This window comes from Candoia aspera, chromosome 3, assembly GCF_035149785.1.
Source record: "Candoia aspera isolate rCanAsp1 chromosome 3, rCanAsp1.hap2, whole genome shotgun sequence".
Taxonomy (NCBI): Eukaryota; Metazoa; Chordata; class Lepidosauria; order Squamata; family Boidae; genus Candoia; species Candoia aspera.
Window position 1 is genome coordinate 84888844 of NC_086155.1, and position 24755 is coordinate 84913598.

Genomic DNA, 24755 nt, shown 5'->3' on the forward strand with positions numbered 1-24755 from the left:
CTGAGCGGAAGAATTAGCCAAGTCCTGAAACATTTCCATCTGCATTGTGTGGATGCCACCTGAGCATCCACTACGGTACATTTTTGTCTGCATATTAATGCTTATTTGTCTCTCATAACATCAAACAAAAAGTAGACAAGGATCTCCTTAGGGTTCTTTTTGTAACTAATATTACTTTTGTCCTGCCATATGGAGCATAAATTCAAAGCCACCGAGCCTTTTGTAACTGTGCTTGAATTTGATAACCAGTGGTTTTCTCATTCCTTCCCACTCCCTCACAGTTCACTCCAACTTGACTTTCGCTTTCCTTGGTCTCCAAGGCTGATCTTCCTGGGGACTTGGCCATAGTCTGTTGCTCTGTTCGCCCAACCGACTTATATGGGTCAAGAAGAAGGGTTAGAATGTTGCTCATATACCCTACCCAGTCAACAGCAAGGATAGAAAAGGTTAGTTTTTGACCCAAATAACCCAGGGATTGTTTGGGGATAAACTAACTCTTCACAGTCAACCATGTCATGTGCAGCAGGACTGAGAAGATTAATGCAAATTTAGCTGCCTCTCCCTGCTGCTGAAACAGAGACAAAGTCCTAGGGTATCCTTCCGAAGTTTAGGTTTCCTAGGCCCTCTATCTGTGTCTTCATTTTTACATTTTTTCCTCATCTGCTATAAAAGAGTAGAGAGAGTCCAGGAAGACTAGAGGTTGATATGGTTCCCTTGATTCTCTTTGTGGTTGAGCTAACCCTGGCTGGGCTTTTTAAATACATGTTGTTGTTTTTTAATCTGGAGTGGGAGGGGGACCCTCAAAAATGAAGTGATGGCTTCCTTGGTAGGGGCTGGGAAGTCTTGAACATTGGTAGTTCCATAGTTGACTAGTAGGTGATCAGCAATTGTGCACCACTGGGGGAATAGGTAACTCAAACAGTTGTGTCATACTGAATTCATTCTACTGGTAGCTAATAGGGCTAGAGTTCTCTACTCCTTTCCATTACCCCATTATGGAACACCCTGAGGAAATGCTGCTTGGGAAGGGCCTATTGAATCCCAAAACTGGTTCCATGTGTGGCATAATGCCAACTGTTAACACCAATTCCTCCACCCTTCTCTCCCTTCCTTTTGGTGGGAAACCACATCCACACTAACACTAGCTGCTTTTGAAGATACCAGTTGTGGGATTCAGCCACTATGTATACAGAAGCTTGGGAAGGTGCTGCAAAAGATCTCAGAGTAGGCACTACTATTTAGCTACATTTTACATCTCTTTTATACTAAATCCTCATAGCTTTGGGGCCATAATAACAACTAAACCTCTGCTTGTTTTCTGCAACATTATTGCAAGGTATCTGGATGTAGCATCTAGGAGCTTGTTTTATAAAACATTGCTCTTGAGGGTGTTTAAAAAAGCTTCAGGGTTTGGGTTCTTTTAAATTTATCACTAAGAACTGGGAGACTAGAGCATAGCCTATGCCCATGGTATTTTTCAAACTATCCACAAATAACCCTAAAGGGCAGTCTCTTGTGTTTAGGAACAGATAATTATGATATCTCGTGCTTTATTTCTTCTTATTTTCCTCTCTGAAACCTATACATTTTGCCCTAAGGCCCTACCTTTTCCATTTCCATTTCCATTGTAACCTTTGTTTACTTTATTTGACAAATACCAGCTTCTTCAGTCTCTACCTTTATATGTATGTCAGAGCTTTCAGAAGCAGTATCCTAGTTCCATGTGCTATATCAATATATTCCCCAAGCACATTTTCCCCTTTTTTGGGATGTGCATGTTTTGTTAAAAAATGAAGTCTGAAACTTGAAATTTGCACAGTTATTCCCCCTATAGACAAAATTGTTCCTCAAGTTTTGAAATACAGTTAAGAAATATACAGGGAGTGCACCACACCTCTTGAAAAGGTCATTTATTTTCCATTCCATCTATACAGATGTACATAGAGCAAGTTCATATACTGTATGTGTATGCATAAACAACACACAGTCACAGGGAAACAATAATGTTAGGGACCAAGCATTCCTCTTATGGTGGAGATTAAACCAATTATCTCAGTACCAGGTAAGGAACAAAGTTCTGCACTCTTTCAGCATTAAAGTTTTTCATTGATCTACAGAACTTAGTTGGCATCAAGACAAGCACTTCTATATGCATTGCTTCTTCATTTACTTAGACCTATTCTGTTCTTTGGTTACATTAGAGCAGGGATTCTTAACTTCTTTGTGTCATAGACCCCTTTGACAGCCTGGGGAAACCTCCAGATCTCTTCTCAGAAAACTATCTAAATGCATAAAATAAAATATATAAATATAGCCTGTATTAGAAAGGGAACCAATTATGCTCAAATACAGTGATCAAGTTATTAAAAATAACACAGGTATAATATATATACTTCTTCACTGATCCATTAAATCAATGACAGGACAATCTTTTTCTGGGGGGAAGTCTTGACTCCTGCATCTCCCTGTAGTTTTCTTGTCAACATTTTTGGAAGTGGCTTGCCACTGCCTTCTCCTTAGGACTGAAAGAGAGTGACTAACCCAAAATCACCATCTGGCTTCATGCCTAAAGCCTGATGCCTTTAACTACTACACCAAACTGGCTCTCATGCTCTTTTTTAAAGGTATAATAATTTTAGATAGTGAGATTTGTTGAAGTTAAGAAACATTTATGGCGTTTAGTGGGCATAAGTTACTTTGTTGCCTACGTAGATTGTTCAGTGAAAAGCTAAATTTCAGTTAGAGGTTAGTGAAAATAAAGTTGTAATATTTTTCCCATCCAAGTTCACAGACCTCCTGCCCCCCAAAACTTATACGCTGGCCTCCAAGGAGACCATGGACCCCAGGTTAGAAACCTCTATCCTGTATATGCATAATCTACATATATGTGATACTTCCTTTCCACATACTTTTCCTAACTTGCAGTTATTGCAGTGAGAGGGGGCGGAATAGAAATTGAACTAAATCAACTCATATGCAGACACGTGTGGAAGCTATATGTTATGTAGCTACTTCAAGAAAAAAAATTCTGAATGTGGACTTTATATATACAGGTAGACCTTCGGGTTTGAAGAAGACACACTCTTGTGCAGTTCACCTGTGAACCAGGAGGTGGCTCTGCAGTCCCAGTCTGGAAGCGCAGAGTCTAGCACAGTGGGAGCACTGGAACTCCATTGTTGTAATAGTTGTGGGTGTTATTCTGTGATGCCGCTCACAGTTTTCTATCAGTTATTGGTGGCACCTGTCTTCAAAGCTGGTAGAGGCTTCATAGCACACGGCTTGCCAGTGGGTTCTGCCAGCAGCTGCAGCTTCTAGTTCCCTTGACTGGATGTCACACTAGTGTAGGATTTCCTTCACAGTGTCTTTGTAGCGCTTGCGTGGATGACCTTGAGGTCTCTTTCCAGTCTCCAGTACACCGTAGAGCAACTGGTGGTTGTCCATTCTGATGATGTGTCCCACCCACCACAACTGGGCTCTGATAATCAGAGAGTCAATGCTGGTGGACATCACGCAGTCCACGACCTCCATGTTGGAGACACGATTTTGCCAAGAATGCCAAGGATGGAGCATTCCCTGGGCACCTCATACACCCCAGACTTTATAGATCTCTTCTTATTCATTGACTGAACTGATTCAATTTACACAAGCATTTTCTAACAAACTAGTATCCATTAATGTGAAACAAAATGCCTAGAACGCATCCAAGAATAGTTTTCTTCAGAAAGCTGAGAATTGTACTGAAAAGCAACGTTCAACTTAAAGTATTACTAATGGCAGCAATTTTGATTCAAAAAACACATTTGGTTCTGCTGAGCTGAGATAATAAACAAGGCACTCAATGTGGCAAATAATAAAAAAGAAAAGATATACAGATCAGATTAATTAAAACACAATTAAAACAGAAATTACATAATATAATCAGCATAAATATTACATTTAAAACAACCAAAATAATGTAAGGAGAACATTAAACAGTTTTAAAGGCTATCCTTAGTGATTTGCATAATCTAAGTAAACATATTAGATTTTAGCATTTGGACATTCAAAATTTGCTGAAGCTGAATTGTAATACGTATGGAATAGATTTGTTTGCAAAGCACTCCATCTGTTATCTTTGCAGGCAGCTACAGAAAAAGGACCCCATGTTTCAGCCTCCTCTTAAAAGCACTTCAGATAAAATATCCATCCTGAATATGTATGAATGCTTCCAAATCAAGGGTGGCCAATTGCTGTATTCTGTATAATGGTGAGATTCTAGGCAGACTCTGAGAGCCCGAAGTGTTTATTTTTCTATCTACACAAATTCACTTCATAATCAGCCTAATACTCTGTAGGAACAATATGATCAATGTCGTATGTACAAAACATAAAAGGAGTGGTAACATTATGGACTAAACTTTGATTTATCAGGTCACTGTGGGCCAGAAAAAATTGCCTTGAGATGGGGTGGGAGTAGGGAATTTGGCCCAGAGGCTGTCTGTTAGCTGTCTCTATTCTAAACCATTGTTATAACCACCCGTTGCAATCATGGAAACTAATTTTCTGGCAATGTGAAAAATAACTCTGTGTGAAATATCCTTTTCTGTTTGTATAGTCACTGAGAGCCTGTGTGTCAAATTATGTCTTTTATAATTCTTAAAGGGATACCCTGGAGTGTTTCTCAGAGTCAGCATTGCACCCACTTGGAAAATAAGTATGGATGGTACTGTCTACATAGGATCAAACTTTTATGGCAAATCTAAAGTGTTGCCATGGAAATTCCAATTGTTGCAATCTTTTTCCTTTGCACTTTACTCTGACATTCTGTTGTAAAGTGGCGATTACGAAGAAGCACACAAAAAACCAGAAAAGGAAAGTTTCTCTTACATTAGAAGAATGGCAAGAGGGGGAGGACTATCCTTCCCCTATTATGAAATCTGATTTTCATTAGCTGCCTGTTTTATGCTGCTTGGTACTTGATTCCTCTAGTAGCTCTCTTACTAGATTACTTATCATCTGCAGCCTCATTATAAGGGCCTGACCTTTGCAGAAAAAACAGAAAAGACTGAATGGCAAATTAGATGGCACATTAAATACATGCAGGCATTCATCATGTCCAATTTTTCTTAATGCAATATCTGCTTTAGGGGAAATATGATCAGAATTGGGACCACAGAACCTGGGAGAGGGGAGTTAAGGCTCCCCATCCACCATGGTTCTGCTGAAAATCACAAACCAACTCTACTTCAGATAGAAAGTAGAGTGGTAATGTTGTCAGATGGTAAGTGTTTGATGATGATGATGATGATGATGATGCATCATCATCATCATCATCATCATCTGGATCTTGACAACATACATACTGTGATGACTAAGGAAAAAAAATCAGTATAAGATACATTAAATACTTACATATATTTAACATATAAAGAGATGTGAGCTTGAGAGTGGCTCATGCATGCATATAATTCATTTTCTCATCATTTGATTACTCTAGTGATTCATGGCTATATAGATACAAGCATTGTAAAACACAACTATGTTACAGGTGTTGTTTAACCTGGCATGTCTCATTATACACACAAAGTTTCTCTTGATGTTGTACTCGACAGCTTACAAAACATGCCTATAGGAATTAAATCCTCAAAGGCAACAGCTTTTTTGAATATGTTCCATTACTGATAAAGATCCTAGAGAAATTTAATTAAAAGGAATGGAGCTGCAACTCTTGATCTCCAAGTTACTGAAGAAATCACCAATGCTGCAGGATAGGATATCCAAGTTACCAGCAGACAACAGAGACCTGGATTTATTACTAGAAATAATTTACAGAGAACTAGTTTTTTGGATGGAAGAAATGGCAAATGCTCTAAAAACAAGCAGCAGAAGATGAGTGTTAATGTGATAGAAATGGGATCAATGCAGAGATCATGAAAACCAGATGATTATATAATTATGGAAAACGATGTGTCGTAAGAACACTTTTCTGGAATAAAAAACTGACAGTGTCAAGATCAAACTCATCAGCAGTTGGTTATGGGTTTTTTATGTGAGATAAATGGGTATTGTAAGCCTTCACTTTTTGTTCCACCTAGGTACAGTAGACTGTGGAATAGCAACTGTGCAGTAACATCTGCATATTTTCCAGACAGCCCAAATATAGGAATCTGATTTGGAGATCCTTGCAGGAAGCTGCATCCACAGTCCTAGTTAGCTTGGATTCTAGTTTGTTTGGTTTGGAAAAAGGGGAGGCCATAGTATGACATGCTTTATGGCTTTCTGGTTGCAGCTTCATGCCAAATGCTTCCAGTATAGAAGATGCAGAGGTATACCAGCACAGCCATGGTATGGTCAATAGACAGCTTAGGCAGAGCAATAAGCTTGGTTTACCACAAGGTTACTTTCTGTGGCTGGTTCTGGCAATGGTAGTGTTATCTTGATCTGAGTATAGAAGCCCACTGTGGGAATGGGGTAGGGAATGTGGGCTGTCCAGGATCTGTAGATCTCTGGATCTTTGTTAGAAAATGTGTGGCGCTCTCTCCAGATGCTTGCTAAACTAAAACATTCAGCAGCCCCTACCAGCATGGTTAATAGTGAATGATGCTGGGAATTGTAATTCAGCAACACTGGAAGAGCTACATGTTCCCACTGCTAGCAGATCCCCAAATTCTTGTCCTCTATACACATTCTCAATGCTTCAAAATTTCTGTGAAATATAATCATTTCTAGAGACATGACTGGAAAAGCTTATAGAAGAAGGCTTGCTGAGGGATGTATTTAAAAGGCAGTAGACAAGCTGGGCTACTTTCTAGCTCAGCACACTTTGCCAAACATTCCCAATCTTCATACATTTAGAATTAGAGCCTGAGCCAACAGCACAAACTACCAGCAGGAGTGCAGAAAATGGATGCCATTGTCACTTTCCCAATAATGCCATTTCCACAAGAAAAATCACAGCACAGGGGGGAAAAATGATTGAAGTCTAGCCTTCATTTATTTGGAATCAAGGGTTTACAAGCTGTTTGGCGTTATGCCCAGCTCTGCTTCCCCAAGCTCACTCATTGCTCAAACATTTCATTGGTTTCAGAAGGAAACAGATTTCAAAGGCCTGTTCAAAGTGTAATGATGCACAGTTTTGGAAATGATTATTTTAAATCAGTTTGTTTTATGGAATGGGCTCCCTCCATATTTATACAGTAGTACCTTCTTTAAAACCAGTCTCCTTGTCTTGCCTTTCAGTAAAGCTAATAATCCCAACAGTATCCACTAGATGGAAGTATTGTATAAGAGCGGTAAGACCAGCATAGCAGCTTTAACACAAACTAATTTGCCTCCCAAACATATATGTGTATAATTAGACACTGTCAGTGTCTTTCTTTTAAAATAAGTTTAACATTCCTAATTGGCTATATCTGATACGCCGAAAAATCATTTTAATTGGGTAAAGTTATGCTGCCAGTTACTGGGGGGGGGGGGGGATATTTATTTCTACTATTCTAACAAGAGTGTATTCTTCCCTTGTTTTATGGTGGTGGTGGTGCTTTCATTTTGAGAAAAAATGGAAAAGTGGGCTTCAGGTTACTTGTTAAAAATTGGCATTCTTTTCAGTGGCATTGATGGAAATGATTGTGTTTCCTTTGTGCAGATTATGGAAACTTACCATTGGTGGGAAATATGCATCAACCCCATAGGAACAAATGGGATTTGAGCAAGAGCTCTGAGCTCCATTCATTTCAGTGGGGTTTGGACAGGAAACATTCCCAATCAACTAGGTTTTGTGGCTGTAACCTTTCTGTTCTGTCTCGCTTTCTCTGCCACTCATTCTGCAATTAGTCCCATCTCTACTCTCAGCATCAGCAACAGGAGTAGCCTGTTCAAGTGGCAAATCAGCCCTCATTCTGCAGCCTTACGCACAACAGACCGTCTTCCAAGTAGCATTTATTTGTTGCCAATAATTTCTGTCTAAAAAAGATTCACAGTAGAACATCCAGATGGGAAATTCTTGGTAACACGATTGTAAACAAAACATATCATTCCAGAACCTGCCATGAAAACATCTGACATCCCTTCCAAATGTATTTCCTATTCCCTGGAATGGAGAAGTTGATGCCTTTAAAAAAAAAAAAAAAGCTTGATGCTGTATCTAATAAATTGAAAATATGTTATAATTTAGAAAGGCCCATTGCATCATTGTGTGTGTGTGCAGCTATTGATGGAGTGATACATTTAATAAATCTATCAAATAAGTAGCTAATGTTATTGTTACAGCTGTCATATAATGCTTGTGCTAAATCCATGTGACAGTGAATGGAGGAAGGTCCCTTAAAAGCAAAATGAAGCTCCCTGCTCCTGGCAGGATCAATGTCTCCAGCCAGGCAAGGAAACAAAAGGAATACTAGCTCCTAAAAGAGAGGAACAAGAAGGAACTGGGCTGCTGATGCTGCTACAAGCAAAAGATCTGAAAAGTAGAGAACAAGGCAACAGGATGCGATGGAGCCAAGCAGTCCTCTCCTCTCTTTCTTGAGCAAGATTTGGCAGAAGAATCACAGGGGCATGTCTGCCTTTCCAAGCAGACTCGTAGGCTTGGACCAGGCTGCCTCAGATGCAGCTTGATCGCTTTAGTTGCTGTTCATTGCCATGAACTCTGAGATGTACCCAGGCAATTGTTTCAGATGACACAGGCATGCAGCTAAATTCAGTAGAGTACAGCATGCTACTAAGAGGCTGATATGGATATTCGAAACTGGAATCTGACAACTGCAGGTTCTACCAGCGCAAAGACAGAATATTTGGAGACAAAAACAATGTGCTGTATATAGCTGCTTGAAAAGCGTAAGAACTGTGATCAAGAAAGTTGACGCACAGGGCTGATTAACCAGTGATAGCAACACAATATTTATAAGGCATCAAGCACAGGAATACCTTGAAGCCTGTGAAAGAGCTGGAGGCAAAATTGGGGTGAGGTGAGAGGGTGTAACAAAATGCATGGTAAGAAAAATGCATGTAAGAAATGCTAAGACGAGATAAATCGTGTTGCTTCAGGAACCTATAAAGGGGATCTTATAGAGCAATCCTGTTCATGTCACCTCAGAGGTAAAACCCACTGATTTCAGTGAAGCTGATGCTTCGGTAAAACTAGAAAGCAGCCTTACCCAGCTCCTCTTCAGTGAATCTGGAGAACACCAATTTGGGAAACGCTGGTATAAAGGATTATGGTCTTGACAATTTTATTATTTGGAAAACTCTCAATATATTTTGTTTTGTTTCTACAGACCTATCAAGCCAGATATATGCTTCTAATTAAAGCAGCAAACTTCACCTTAATGAACAGGCTATTTCCGCAGCACTACTGACTGTCCTAAAAATACTATCCAACAGGATTTTACCTTTAATTGACAGAAAGTGGTTAATGAACATTTCTGGTCCCCACCCAATTAATTGCTATCACTTCTTGTAAAATTTCATCTGGGCTGCTGATTTCACAATCCAGGGGATGGAACTGCCAAACATTTGATTGTCATACTGCATGAAAATTATTCAGTAAGATGGAAAATGAATTGTTCTTTTTTCATTTGCCCCACAAAGAAGAATAAAATTGTGTTGAAATTTTCATGGATACAATATAGTGTGCTTGCATTATTTTCATTATGAAGTGACTAAAATGTGTATGTACAGCCTTCTTGGGCAACCTGCAAATTCTGTTACATTTCATGAGAAGGAAATCATGAGAAATTCATTCAATGAGGCTTTTTTTTTTCTGGAGGAACCAGGGCAGCCAGGAAGGCTGAAAAAATGTGTAATGGTGTTTGTATGGGGGAGAGAATTACCACCTTACTTTTTTTGTCATATTGTCATAATAAAAGTCTAAAGAAATTTTTAATCCTCCTGAGAATGAGGTAGAAAAAAGCATATTTTTCATGAGAAGAAAACTTTTAGGAAATTGAAACCGTAGTTTTGCTGGAGTATTAGATTTCATTCTCAGACAAGCATGTGATGTACCAGACTTACTCCTGATGAATGTTAGAGATGTTTATAAAATTCAACAGAGGCTGATCTGGTGTCTCTGAATATCAGAACTCTGCTCATCTAGGACAGTTTTAAAAAGAAATTGTCAGAATATGTGCCAAAGATGATTAGAAAGTATATCAACCTTAGCAACAGGATTGTTATGTCTATACTGCACAGCTTCTCCATCAGAAGTTCATCTTTTGTTCAAGCCCATGAGAAAAGAAAGTCCTGTTAAGGATGGGCAGGGAATGAAAGCATATTTATTTATTTACTTATCACACCTTCCACAAAACAGGTGCTCAGACTGACAAACAATAACAAAACCATAGATAATTTTCACACCATTAAAGAAACAGAAAAGCACAGCATAAATAAAAATGAAAAACCAAGAGCTACAGTTATGGTTAAAGTTAGAAAGTAAAATAAAATAAAATAAGCAACATCTGTAGTTATTTTAAATCATGTTTGCGCTTACTTTCATCAAAATGATCTCAGAACTGTGAATACTTAGAAAGAATAGCCTGATGTAGATACCAGTCATGGTTTTCTGGGGAGGGCATATCACAGACAGGGCATAATCTTGAAAAATACAGTTTCTTGCATTACCACTTGCATCATTGCTGATGACAGGGACATTTGGAGATCAGTAGATCACTGTAACACCTACACAACTGGATATAGAAGCAAGTGTTTCTTAAGGTAATTAGAGTCAAAATGATATAAGGGTTTTAAAGGCCAATATTATAATTTATTAAACTGGGTTTCACAAATGAAAGAAAGGCAAATGAAGTTATTTCAATTCAGGCAAGAGATGTTTCCAACAAACCTTTTGATTATAAGTCTTACATCCTCAGCCTATAACTGGGATTTTTGAACTGGTCTTCAAAACATACTACAGTGATCTAGAATTAAGTATACTCTCATTTCAGACAATGAAGTCAATATCTTCGTATTTAAAGAAGCAGTATGCTTTAGTTCTCGGGTACTTGCTTTCTTCAGCTCAACAAAAGTGGAGATAATATTGCTGCAAAACTTTATGTGGGAGGATTAATGGCTTTATGCAATTCACATTTTAAGTGTCCAGGATGAATTCATCATTAGAAATTTTAAATGATGGCCATTTCCAAAACAGCACAAATCTCTAGTTCGTAGGCAGTGACAATTGAAGGAGATTTAAAGAGAAAGAAACCAAAATGCCTTACTGTTAAATACAAATCACCTGCATGTGGCAGCCATGTAATGGCTGGAAAAGACACAGCTGCTTTAAAGAGTTGCAGGCAAGTAGTAGATTTGTGTCACTGCAGGTTCCAAAGCACCTTCTGGAATCAGGTCTGATTGGGGTATATTGGCAGGATAACTGTTTTTCACTTTGCAAACTCAGAAAGTCAAAGTAAGGGAAGAATTTTACAAAGTCCTCTTTTTGCTCATGTCTTTTGTTTTTAGGTAGACAGGCTATATTCCCCAGTTGTGCATCTAAACCCTAGATTTCTGTTTTGTTTTTTATTTAAAGGAGGGAATAATAAATTATCACTTAGGTAAAAAAAAATTACAATCCAGGCATCATTAATCAATCATCGTTAGGAGTGTTCGTTTCTTGGTTAAAAGCCCTGAAATATGGGAACAGACTTTTCTTACAAAAAGGGCAGAAGGAGGATTACACGATTTGCTTTATATTTCTACTTCTAGAAGTGCTAGAGTCTAGTTCTACCTTTTTTTTTTTAATGACAGCTGGGTGTAGGAAACTATGGCTCATCTGGGGAAGGGGAACAAGTGTTCTCTTTGATTCCTTTGCGTACATTCATGGCAGGAAATTAAAAGTGGCACAAGGACATCTCATGCAGAGGGTCCAATCTCTTAGGTAAAATCTATGCAATATGATAATGCAGCTGTACTGAATATTCAGTTCTAATAGGTAACCTTTGAAATAAATTGGAATATTCTTTTTTCCTACTCTACCTCACACCAAGAAAGCATAAACAATAATCTTATAAAGGTCACTTGCACAATGAATTCATAGCTGGCCTGGTAAAATACCTTTTTTTTCCTTGGGACAGAGAAAGGTTGTCTACTTCCTGCTCCCAGCCTCCTTCTGTTTTGTAGTTGCTTCATTCAACACCTTTTCAGATTTCTATTCTATTCATTCTTCACTTATCTGAGCTGAACAGTTCTATATTAAGGCTGTGCATGTTTCAAAATGGATTCCAAGAAGTGCTTTGGCTCAAAACTTGAGCATGCACCTCTGCTATTCTTGGGGGAATCCAACTTCATCATCCTTCTGTGCAAGCCTTAAAAAGAAAGACGTTTCAGCTTTAAGATATTGAGCGGTTAATGTGATATTAAAGTGGCTGTATATTTTTTCCAGATGTGCTAGGAAGGCTGAAGAGTTTGGCTGCTTTAATAAACAGCAGAGAGGCACTGTGCTCATACTCACATAAATTTCAAAGCCCTGTTCTGTAATCCATCTCCTAGGGGTTTGTGGATTGGTTCTAGTTTGATTGAAATAGTTGGTTCAGTTGGGATCATGAATTAGGCCAAATTCATAGAGATAGGTAGATAGATAGATATGTTTATCTTCTTGCAACAATTGGAAAGAGATGAGCAAGTGAGATCATTGCCAATGCTTTGAATTATGTCTGAAATGCATTGGTAATAGGATAGGTGTTCAAGGGTATTTTTCTCCAAATTACTGAGAGAGAATTACTTATTGCACAAGGATCAGAACCAAAAATACAGAACTCTCCTTAACAATTTGTTAAAATGGATTCTGAACATAAACACAAACACACATCCATACAGATATATGTGTGTAAGTTTGAATGCCTGCAGAACAGAGGAATTATGGCAATATTATAACGGTAAGGTGGTGAAGAGCCCAGATATCCATCTAATTCCATGTTGCCCTAGCATATCTTCTATTTCTTTACTACAGAAAATATGCTAAGGAGGAAAAGACTGAATAGCTGCACAGCATATTTTGATGGGTCATGCTTGACTTGGCTTTCTCATCTCAAGGTGCTTCCAAATGGACAGCTCCTAGTATTATCAGTCAGAAGACACTGTGCAATAACTAAACTATCTTCTTCTTCTTCTTTAATTCCCTTGGGGTAAGAAAAAAGAATTGATGGAAAAACATGGATGGGTAATAAATTTAAGCAACCTTGCCCCAAAGCATGTTCAAATTACTAATTTAACATAGTTTTATCCAATTAAACTCCTGTCTTAAAAATATTTTCTTCATGTCCATTCACAGAGAGTCTGAATTTGTTTTAGCTATATTTCCAACCTAGACATGTATACTTAGTGTCTATACCTATTGCAATTCACTTTTGTCAGGGAGCTGCCTGATACTGCCCAGGAAAGATGTTAGGAGAGCCAGCATATCAGGCTAGAGAATGGTACCAGCCAAACTATTAACTATCTAGCTCAGATAAAGAACAGCACTTGCCCCATACTAACCAAAGCTATCACTATGCCCCACTCTATTTAGGGTACAGAAATCAACAGGAACTTGATACTTCTGATGCAGTTTCAGAATGAAGATGGGGAACATACTGATTTGAAAATCCCTCTACCAGTTAACATCTCCTTTCCTTTAGAAAAAAATGCGCCCAGAGTGAAGGCTTGGAGTTCTCCGTCTTGGGTACCTGTCTGCCTACAGAAGGATTTCTCTGCCCAGGAATGTTTTTTAAAAAACTAGAATTGTGAGGTAGCCAACCCCTCTGGGAATTGTTCCTGGACTAAGCGCTATCATGGATTTGGCTTGTTTTTCTTTTTAATTTAGTCCCCAATTATCCCATCCCTTAATAAAAATAAGGAAAAGATTGCATTGTGGGGTTCCAGTATGAGGCACAGAGGCTTCTTCAGCAACCCCTGCCTTCCTCAACCATGTTTTTTCCCTGCAAGCAAGTCTTCTATTTTACCTGCTGGGCCTTTTTGCTCTTCCCTTGTAGGCAAGAAAGCCTCAATCAATACTTTTTCTATTTTCAGACTTCTATTACTTTAAGGAAATCCACAGCTGCCTTGCTGACAGTCTGCACTGGGGGAAAATTCATTCCCTCTTGTAGTGACATCAGAGGATAACCCCCAGCAGGCTAAATGAGGTCTACCTAATGCCATTATTACTTGCTGTACACCTTTCACGCACAAGGCATTCATAGAAAGAGAAAAATTGAGTTTTTTAAACCATCAATGTTCTTTATTAATTTGGAGGAAGACACCCTGCTTCATTTTTATATTTCTATGTTACTACCACAAACTCTTGCTTGTATGACTGCTAGGGCACAGACATTTTAAAAAGGCAAAAAGACTGTTTTTGTTCTTGCTAACAGGAATATCCAGGCATATACTGTGGAATTCAGTGCCACAAGTTGTGATGAAAATTGCCCACTGAAATGGCTTTTTAAAGGGTTTAGACCAGTGTTTCTCAACCTTGGCAATTTTAAGCTGTGTGGACTTCAACTCCCAGAATTCCCTAGCCAGCAAATGCTAGCTAGGGAATTCTGGGAGTTGAGGTCCACACAGCTTAAAGTTGCTAAGGCTGAGAAACACTGGTTTAGACAAATTCAGGGAGTATAGTGGCACTTCTCATGGTAACTACATATTATCTCTGATATCAGAGGCAGTAACAGATATTTTCTTGACAGCTTCCAGATCTGTGAAATTGAGAAAAGAGAGCTCATATTCAGGCTAGGTCAACTCATGAATCTCTACCAAACAGGCACTCCTCCCCTCCCACCTCATTTTCTCAAGAAGACACAGAATTCTAGAAAGAATTTAGGGTGGAGGAAAGTGAGATTAGATAACTTCTAAGTAGCTAGTGGGCTTATTTTATATCTATCTATCTATCTATCTATCTATCTAATTTGTCCCCGCCCATCTCCTCCTGGGCAGTTTACAACGATCGATTAAAAACCATAGCCATAAATACACAGAATAAAATACAGTAATAAATAATAAAAATAGAGGTAAAAATAAAGAATCCAAGAGGTGAAGAATCTAAAATGGTCCAAGTGTGGGAGGAGTGGTCTATAGCAACCATCCCCATGTAGATCTATTCCCCTCTCCCCCCCAAGCTAAGTGGCAGAACCAGGTCTTCAGACTCTGCCGAAAGGCCAGGAGCAATGGGGCCAATCTCACCTCTGGGGGCAGCATGTTCCACAGGGTGGGAGCTACTGCAGAGCTATTTTAATTTTATCTTCTTCAAAATACTCCTTGGAAGTTCTCATACCTTCATTGGGGCATTCCTCCTCTATTTTCCCTTCCCCATTGGAACAATCATTTGTCATGGTAGCCCCACCACTCACCAAATAAACAACTGATCTTCTTCCCTCTCCTCTGAATCCTGAATGGAATTCTGCCTGCCTTTTTCTGTTTGCTCAGTTCGATATCAGCCACTCTTGTAAGCAGGACATAATCAAAGTGAAATGAGTATTTGTTGGTTTCTACTGTCTTTATCCCATAAGCCACCTTGTAAAGCTTGCTATTCTGAAAGGTGGCTAAGGAATGGATTAAACCAAAGAAGGAAGAACTAAGTTCTTCAGTATTGACTAGAAGAACAAACAGCTTGTTTGCTTGTAAATCAATGATGGGCGGGCTCTTCTGAAACAAATGGACTCAGCACAGAACAGGTAGAGAGGGAAAAGACTCCATGGGTACTTAGGCAGCAAGGGTGCAGTAGTGAATTTCAGTGTATGCAAAGTATATCCACTAATTGCCCTCTACAAAATCTTGGAGGAAATTCTGCTGAAGACATGTGATTCTGTGATTGAAAATAGGTGGAAGAAATGATCACTGGAGAATAACATTACCTATTCCTTCTTTCTATTTCTTAAGATTTGGCAGGTGAGCATGCTGAAGGTGCTCACTGAATTTATTGTACAGAGTTATAAATTTGGATCACATCACACACCCTCACATCCAGCCAGCTTCTCTTTCCACATTCAAGCTGCCACACAGCCCTGCTGCTCCTCCAGGCTGATGAGGAGTGATCTGTGTATATTTAGGGGAGTGAGTGAAGTGAGTGGGGGAGAAATATAAATATTTCTATTTATGCAAAGTAAAATTCTCACCACCTGAGAGACTTAAGTCAACATGGAAATAATCACTGCACTCAACACTGAATCCAGAGAGAGAAGCATGCATTAGTTTGCTGCCTTGATGAATTGCCTTTACAATGGACAAATAATTATTGATGGAGGTTTAAAAACATGAATTTCCTGGGAATGGAACCTGGGGGGAGAGGTCCCCGATATTGTGTCCTTTCTAAGACTTGGCTTTTGGTCTTAGATACCAAGCTTGCAAAACAAAAAAAAAGCAACAGACCAGCCTTCCCCCAGGTGATTTTTCCCTTTTGGCAAAAGATAAGAGCTAACATGTAACACAGCTAGATGACACTGAACTGCAAAAGCCTGGAATAAATAACAGTCCCAGCCATGTGAGTTATATACACAATATGTTGTTTAGGATAGTTGTAGATGGTTATGAGCATTGTCAGCAGGAAAATGCATGAAAGGTGGCAGTGGAGGACTAATTATTTTACATAAATAAACTTCCATCAAGGCAGGCAGTTGTTGCTCTCTTCCCAGTAACTTCATTCCATTAGGGATACAATAACCAGACTCTGAATCCAGGATGAATTTTTTCTCCTTTCCCATACTTTACCCATAGCTTTAGGTTAGAAACATAATACTTTATTTATTGAAACATTGCGCAGTAGTTGCAGGCCTGCCACAGAGCAAACTTGCTCGGCTTTTAGTAGTTGGTGGGTATGCTCTTTGGAATTGGAGGTGGCTTTAGGCTAGGGTATCCCTTATAATAACCATCACTCAGTCTAGCTGGGTTCTGCTAGTAATATGGTAAAATTGCTCTTGACTTAGAGTATGAATGAAATGAAAGATGAAATGATGGAGGGAAAAGAAGATGAAAGATGAAATGAAGGAATGTGTGAAAGTTGAAGAACTGTGTCTGCTGTTCCCAATATTAGTATACTTTAGGGCACTGTCCCATCACATGTGCAGTGGAATGCCTGGAAAATGGCCATGCATCTGCTGTTGTACATGCAAAGCTTTGACTGAATGTGTAGAGTCTTTTTGTAGCCAATCTTGCCATAAATCTTGCCTTATCTGAAGTAGTCTTTTACATGTAGAATAAAGCAACTCAGATTAGCCAGGCAGCTATTTGTGTTTTCATCTAGATGTTTCATTTTGCTTTCTGGATCACCAGAATTGACCTTAGTTGGTTTCAAATAGGGGAATGAACAAATAAAGGCACTCTGGTTCATTCAAGGCTCTGATCTCCCTGAATGGGACATCCTCCTAGGCGTTGGTTCAGGATGGGGTGGTCAGTCAGCATCCTCTAAGTCCGTTTAGGTTTCGCATACTAGAATCACCCATAGAATTCCACTCATCTAAAGCTTCATCCAGCCTGGTGGTTCTACCAGAAAACATGGTGAGACATGAAAGCCTGGCCTCATGCTATCATAAGGAGCAGTTTTTCTTCACCAATCATAACTGTGTCAAGGCATTAAAATTCCGCTTTTGTGGATGTCTGGAGGTGGGTGGGAGGGAAGGGGAAGACTGCTGGTCCTTCTGTCATGTGATCCACTTCCATAGGTCTTACTACTAGGTTGTAAGACAGACCTAGTAGAAAGACTACTTCAGTTGAGCAGGCTCCCTGTGTGATTCAGAACCCAACATAACCAGGATTCTAATCACGCAGGGAGCCAACTTCTCTAGCTCCCTGCTGTAGAAGTTCATTCTGCATTTCAACTAATGCTGCAGCCCAATGTCCCAAGTAAGGGGGAGGTACTAACAAGAATGCCTGTCCTCTCCTCATTTATTCCTTTGATGACACTTGATTTAAAAAAAAAATAGGGCTCATGTGTCGTAGAAGAATGAGTGAACATGGTTCCTGAATATATTATATAAAATTTCAAGATAAAAATACCTATGTTCCATATAAAACTGAGAATGTTGCTGACGATTTAATATCAAGTCTGAGATGGATCATGCTGTAATAAGTACAGCCTGCCATTTGATCTGGGTATGTGTATGTGTGTGTGGGGTAAAGGAGGGTAGCTGAGAGGAAACGATTGTATGAGAAATTTCTGAGTCTTATCCCAGGAACGGAAACTCACTGTCAATGGCTCTCCTATTTCCCTCTTAATCTGTCTAAGCCAATTAGGCATTTAAATAGTGGTGGCATACTTTCAGGAAGCTTTTGTTGCTTTCTATTTTACTCATGACAAAAATAAACAATCCCCTTTGAAATTATAAAGACCAAAAATAATAAAAAAAGCATCCCACTGAGCCAAAGCCATGTGTGTGCTCTATGCAGAATCAAATGCATAATGAAAGGTGAGAAATTATGGATCAAATAACGATGTAGAAACCACTTTTGCAAACAATGGAGAACACTTTGGATTTATTCCCAATATTGCATCTATTGTTTGGCTCGAATTCCAATCCTGTATCTGTCCAGCGTAATGTCAGTGATAATAATCTTAGCAGACAGATACAAAATACCCAACTGAAATTACATTGCTCAATTATGCTGTTTACTACTAGTGTTAAACTCCTGTTTCCCAGCTGAATGACTTGAGCAGGCTGCAACTTTTGTTCTTTGCCTTTCAAAAGCACAGCTGTATTCAGTTTCAGTACTGAATTTGCTCTTTAGGGAGAAATACATTGTTTTTCATGCTTTGGTGAAAATAAGAATTTTAGCAACAAAATATTGACAATGAAAGCATTTCTTCAATTTTGTGTTCACAGACACACAGAGAAGTATGTTCTGTAGAAACCAGTGCAGCATTTTTCTAGCTCTGGAGGAGCATTGGGTGGAAGGAGGATGAGATGACAAGGTCCTGAAGAAGAATGGACTGTACCATACAGGCTGCAGCCAGGGGAGTATCCTTTGGAATTATCTCTAACCTCATGTTTAAAAAGGAGGAGGAATAGGTTGTAATACTGCCCTGCTGCTCTGCTATTTTCCCACTGCACTATGAAATGGTGCAGTCCACTCAATCAGCTATTCTGTTCTATGTGTAGATAAGGTCTTGGAATGCAAGAAGGCAGGCAAGTTTTGAAGAGACAAAGCCCTCATCCATATGTGAGCAGGCATGAAAAGGGCTTCCTTTGGGAGGGCATATAAACAACAAACAAAATTTCTTCAGATCTCAAGATGGCTGACTCAGGAGGTATTCTAGGCTGACGGCTATGCTGCAGAAGAATTCCAAAAGGATTCCCTGCTGAAAGAGAAAGGCCAGAGTTATGAAACCAAGCAGAGAGCTTGGTGGAAGTGACAGTCTCCTTCTCTGGTAGCCTGCTCTCATGCACACACATTTCCTTCAATAATTTATCTTTGTCTGTAGTAGTCTCCTGAGACATATACTGTATTAGCCCAGTCATGATCAATTGTCTTTTTTAATCATGACCTGCTTAAAAGCCAGTGTCCTGTTTCACATACAATGTTCAGCCCTACACGATGGTTTCTACATCATCCTAAACCAAAATCAAACAAATCACATTATGGCCATAGACTGAAAAGCTAGTATCTAGCCTAGCTTTTTTTTTCCACAATAGCCAGCTGTATGCTGCAAACAGGAAGTGAGTGTAATAGTGCTCTCTCAGCAGCTGCTATCTGATATTTAACTATCTAGTATGATGCATGGACAAAGCTAGCTTAAACCTCCAGAAAGGAAATTTCAGACTCAATTATGCAGCCAACTGTAGTCAACTAAAGTGAAAATCTTCCTCATGCTGTCTAATATTTGCCTCGGTGTCTTTTCTTCCTTGGCTCCTTGGGAAGTTTACCTTTCACACATTCAAGCAATGTGTAGAGGGGAAGGTGTTGGGACTCAGTGTACTTACCCTACTCTTAATGCCTCTCCCTGTTTCGTTCTTGCCCGTTGTGCATCAAGTGTCAAAGGAGATTCCTTGCACATTCAGCAGAATCCTTCATGAAATCTGAATCTGTGTGCAGTCCGAATTTACATGCATGTATAGGATTCTCAGGTTTCCACTGAACACACAATGAATCTTCCTTCCATGGATTGACCTCACCCTGTGAAGGCCAGTGGTTGACTGAGTGGGGACAGAGATGTCCACCTCACATTTTGCCAGACCGAGTAGAGAAAAATATCTGAAGAAGGCTACTGAACTGTGTAAGAGTTGCTTAGAATAACTGTTGCATTTAGGCTCTTCACTGCTGTGCTGTGATATAAAATGGAGATCTGGGCACCTTAGAGATTCACATCTGCAGTCCTTGTTATCAAGCGGTGAGCTGGTTCATTTCTTGTTTTGGTGAGGTGGCTCCAGTAAAAAGATTATAGGCTCTTAGGGATCAGCAGCACTTTTGATCAAATCCCAAGTTTTGCTGGATATATTTCTATGTAAGCTGTGCAGCAAAGCCCATCCATCCATCCATCATTTATATGGCTACCCATCTATCCAAGAAACTCTGAGCAGCAAACAAAATAAAAACAGAGACTTTCATTAAAACAAACAAACAAAAAAATCCAGTTAAAACTGCATCAAGGCTCAGTAAAATCACAAAACCACTAGACACATACTCTCATGCCAGAGCTCTGATGCTGATGTCCTCACCCTGGAGGAAGAGCCAAGTCTTCACAGCCTTGTAAAATATCTCAATAAGATTGCTTAAAACTCACTCAGGCATACTGTTTTGTACTAAATATGTATGCCTTGACTTCAAGGTGATGTTATATATCACTGGAAGTATTATTGTATATGTCTCCATTTTGAAAGAATGGTACTCACGCCACAGAAACACCACTTCTGTGAGACAGTTTAGGCTTAAGGGTAGAGAAAAATGTAAGGCAGTTTTTCCCAGCTTGCAACCCCAAGGTATGTTGAACTATAACTGCCATTTCCCACACTGAGGCGTACTGTCTGGAGAGGACGGGATTTGTGATTGCGAAGAATGCCAGGATGAGAAAAGCTAGACTAAAATAATCTAGAGCTTTATAGACAACACCGATTGAGAGAGAGAGAGTTATCTTATGCTAAATTCAGCATGTAATCTATTACAGTACAAGCCCCCCTGTTTCATAATATTGAAGGAATATTCAGGAAACGTGTTTTAATGTAATAATTAAGTGTCAGCATTCCACCGCCATCTAAAAAATACCCCTTCAGCACTGGTCTTGGGCAGTGATCCATAGCAGAAGCCAAATACCATGTAGGGTCTGCTTCTCCATCTCTGACAGTTAATAATTAAATCAAATATTATACTCAAGAATAGAGCGTAGGCATCAGCTTCTTTCAAATTGCATTTCCTTCCTGTTAGGGCCATTAGTGTAAACCAGACTGCCTTTAGAAAACCCCTTATTGCAGCTGCCTTTCAGCAGAGTTCCTGAAATGGATAATGTGGCGCATATTATGTGCAATTACGCAGAACTCCCCAGCGATAGTGTTTTAGGGTTTTGGAATAAAACAGCTGGAACTACAGGACTGTAAACTAATCAGAAACCCAAAGAGAAGAAAAAAAAACAAGAAAGCCTTTTGTTTCACATTGTTATCAGGTGAATAAAAGAGTAGCATGAAATAGTGTATATAGCCTTTAAACACTGTTAATCATGACCACATCTTAGGAATATCAAAGGGTCTTTGGAAGTCTTGGAGAAAGAACTTGGAAGCTGTTACTGAGGCTGAGCTGAGCATGTACACTGGGAAGTCAACTCAAGACAAAAAGAGGAGGAGGAGGAGGGGGGGGCGTTCTTTGGCCATTCTTTGGCCACTCAGTGGCACTCCAGTCAGTGATATGTAAAAATCCTTCTAATAATCTTCTTCTCTAGCCACAGGAGCCTCTGTATTAGGTTGCAAAACCGGGGTTTGGCCCAAGTGCAGAACTATACCAGGTTGTTTTTGTGATCTAGGTGGATCCTGTCCTAGCCATTCAGATTAGATCTGGGGGCCTGCTTGAGCTTTGTGCCGTCGTCTGGAGTGCTTTGAGAATGGCACATGAGATACAGGACAGCATCTGATCCCACTGCTTGGAGATGCAGTAGAAATGAGAGGTTCTCGCCATAATTTCTGTCCCTGCCATAAACTGGAAAACTGTTCTCTTTCAGTGACATTCAAAGTTTTACTGTGGCTCCGTTTAAGGAAGCTTAAGCAGTGTGACTATTTCTCCAAAAAAGCCTTCAGATACAGGTGGCAATCTTTCTTGCCTTGTGGATTTTAAATGTAGTCAGGTGTTCCATTTTAAATGAAGAGCTAGAAATGACATAAACAAGTGGATCTGAAAGAGACTTTCATGAGGATGGTACATTCAGAGGATATCAGGAAGAAATGTAGTGGGGGGCGGGGCTGGGGTTGTAAAAAAGGCTGTGAGAGCACAATAAATTCTACTGCATGTATTATAACTACAAAGGTTTCTTTTATGTCTGTCTTAGGTCTCTTTCTCTTCAACAAAGGTCTTGATAGGCTGTCCTAGCTACAGTAGGTTGATTCTTCACTAGGTAATCCAATAAATACATACACTTTCTAATTCATGCAAACTCTCCGAAGAAAACTGGAAGTATATGACCCAATGGTGGGGGAAAAAAGGTTGTCGATGATTTAAAAAAACAACAGCTATACTCTATTATATCTGTGGAGTGGCAAAATAAGATAGATAGATAGATAGATAGATAGATAGATAGATAGATAGATAGATAGATAGATAGATAGATGATAGATAGAGCCAGTGGAGAAATGCTGTAGAGCAGGGTTCCTCAACCTTGGCAACTCTAAGCTGTACGGACTTCAACTCCCAGAATTCCCCAGCCAGCAAAGCTGGCTGGGGAATTCTGGGAGTTGAAGTCCGCACAGCTTAGAGTTGCCAAGGTTGAGGAACCTTGCTGTAGAGTACAAACTCTGTAATTCTGCCATGTGGAAGAACTGATTTCCTGACCTGCTAAATTTTGGAAGGAACTCTTGGAACGCTTTTCTTCCTAATGGATATAAAGTAGCCAACCTATGAAATATATCCCTCCAGATGATATGCAAACTTCCCTTGGAGTACCAAGAATAACTTTAGGAATTAGCTGTAGTTGCCCTTCAGCTCCTGAGAGGAAATATGAGACTCTTTACCTGGCCTGAGATCAAGCATGTTTCTTAGGAACCATTTCTGTTCAGCATTATGCAGATGATCAAAAATGATTTCTTGCTTTCTCCTTCAAGGGCAGCTAAAGCTATAGGCAGTCTCTAGCATGGCCTCTGTTGATAAAATGAAATTCCACTGATAGGCTGGACCTTAATGTTATGGCAAATGCAGGAGGGCCTGAATCCTTCTCCTCTTTCCAAGAGCCTTCAGGGCCATTCAATCATATGGTGTCACCATGTTAGGGGCAATGCCATGTTCCTATTATACTTTGTTGGCTGCTGCTTATGAAACTGGGGACACTCACATTTTCAATATATTATGCTGCATATTGTTGTGTTTAAACATTGAAGCCTCAAGAGTCAGTTGCAGCCTCTCAGTTCTCATTGTAATGCTTAGATCCAGCCAACTCCATCCAGTTTTTAGATGTGGACAGCAGATCATGGGGGGCCTGAGAAAGGGAAGACATGGAAGTCCTACATGATTTGGCCAGAGAGAGAAGGCTCTGCTATTCAAGGCATTGGGGGACATATTCAGTTTAAAGGGACCATTTTGCTTATTAATTGTTGTATTCAGCTAACATATGATGGTCTGTATAAATCCTATTTATGTTCTGTAGAGATTCTTCACTGAAATAAGTCTTTTCTTTTCTTTCTGTACCTTTGAGTCAGTCTTGACTCCTGGAAACTGCCTGGACAAGTTCATGCAGTTTTCCTGGCAACATTTTTGAAACTGGTTTGCCATTGCTTCCTTCCTAGGGCTCAGAAAGAGTGACTGGCCCATGGTCACCCAGCTGGCTTTGTGCCTAAAGGCGGGACTAGAACTCACAGTCTCCTGGTTTTTAGCCTGGTGTCTTTTATCCACTACACCAAACTGGCTCTCATCTTAAATTTAAATGTACACAAATAAATATTGTACCAATATAACAAACATAACTGGAGTTCTCTCATTTGTACTGGGATGCTGGGTTGCTCCAAGGTAGTTTCTGCCAGGGCATCAACTGGTGCTACTCACCCAACACTGGCATATGATTTAGAAAATTCCACAAATACCTAACAAAAAAGTACCAATTACAAAGTAAATGAATTTTTTGCTCTCATTTTAGGCCATCTCAAATCTGCCTGAGATAGCCACTTCACACTGTCTAATGGCAGGGCATCTTTGTTGGAATGGAAAAAAAACAAGAGGGCATAAGATTAGCCTACTACACATATCCAGTAGAAGAGAATATATGTAGCTCATGGTTGAACTGTGGAATCCTTGTTGCTCTTTGAACTTGGTTGTTTGTTTGCAGACATTTCAGTAGCCAACTAGGTATCATGATCATAACTTCATTACTTGGCACTGATGATGTTACCTAGTTGGGAAATGACATGTTTGCAAACAAACAACCAAGCTCAGAGAACACCAAGGACCCCATACTACAAATATATATGTTACATATAGGTGGCTTCAAAGTATGTCATGATCAGACCATACATGTAATCCTGCCCTTACTGTCCTTCTGTGCATAGCATCTCTTGCAGACCTTCACCTGCTGAGGAGATTCTGCAAATTCATGGACACCTGCTTAGCCAAACATGCTTGCAAGCTCCTTTGCAGCTGGGAGCTTACCTTTTCATGGTTTCCAGTTGCAAGGGAGTTTACATGTTTATTTGCAAGAAATG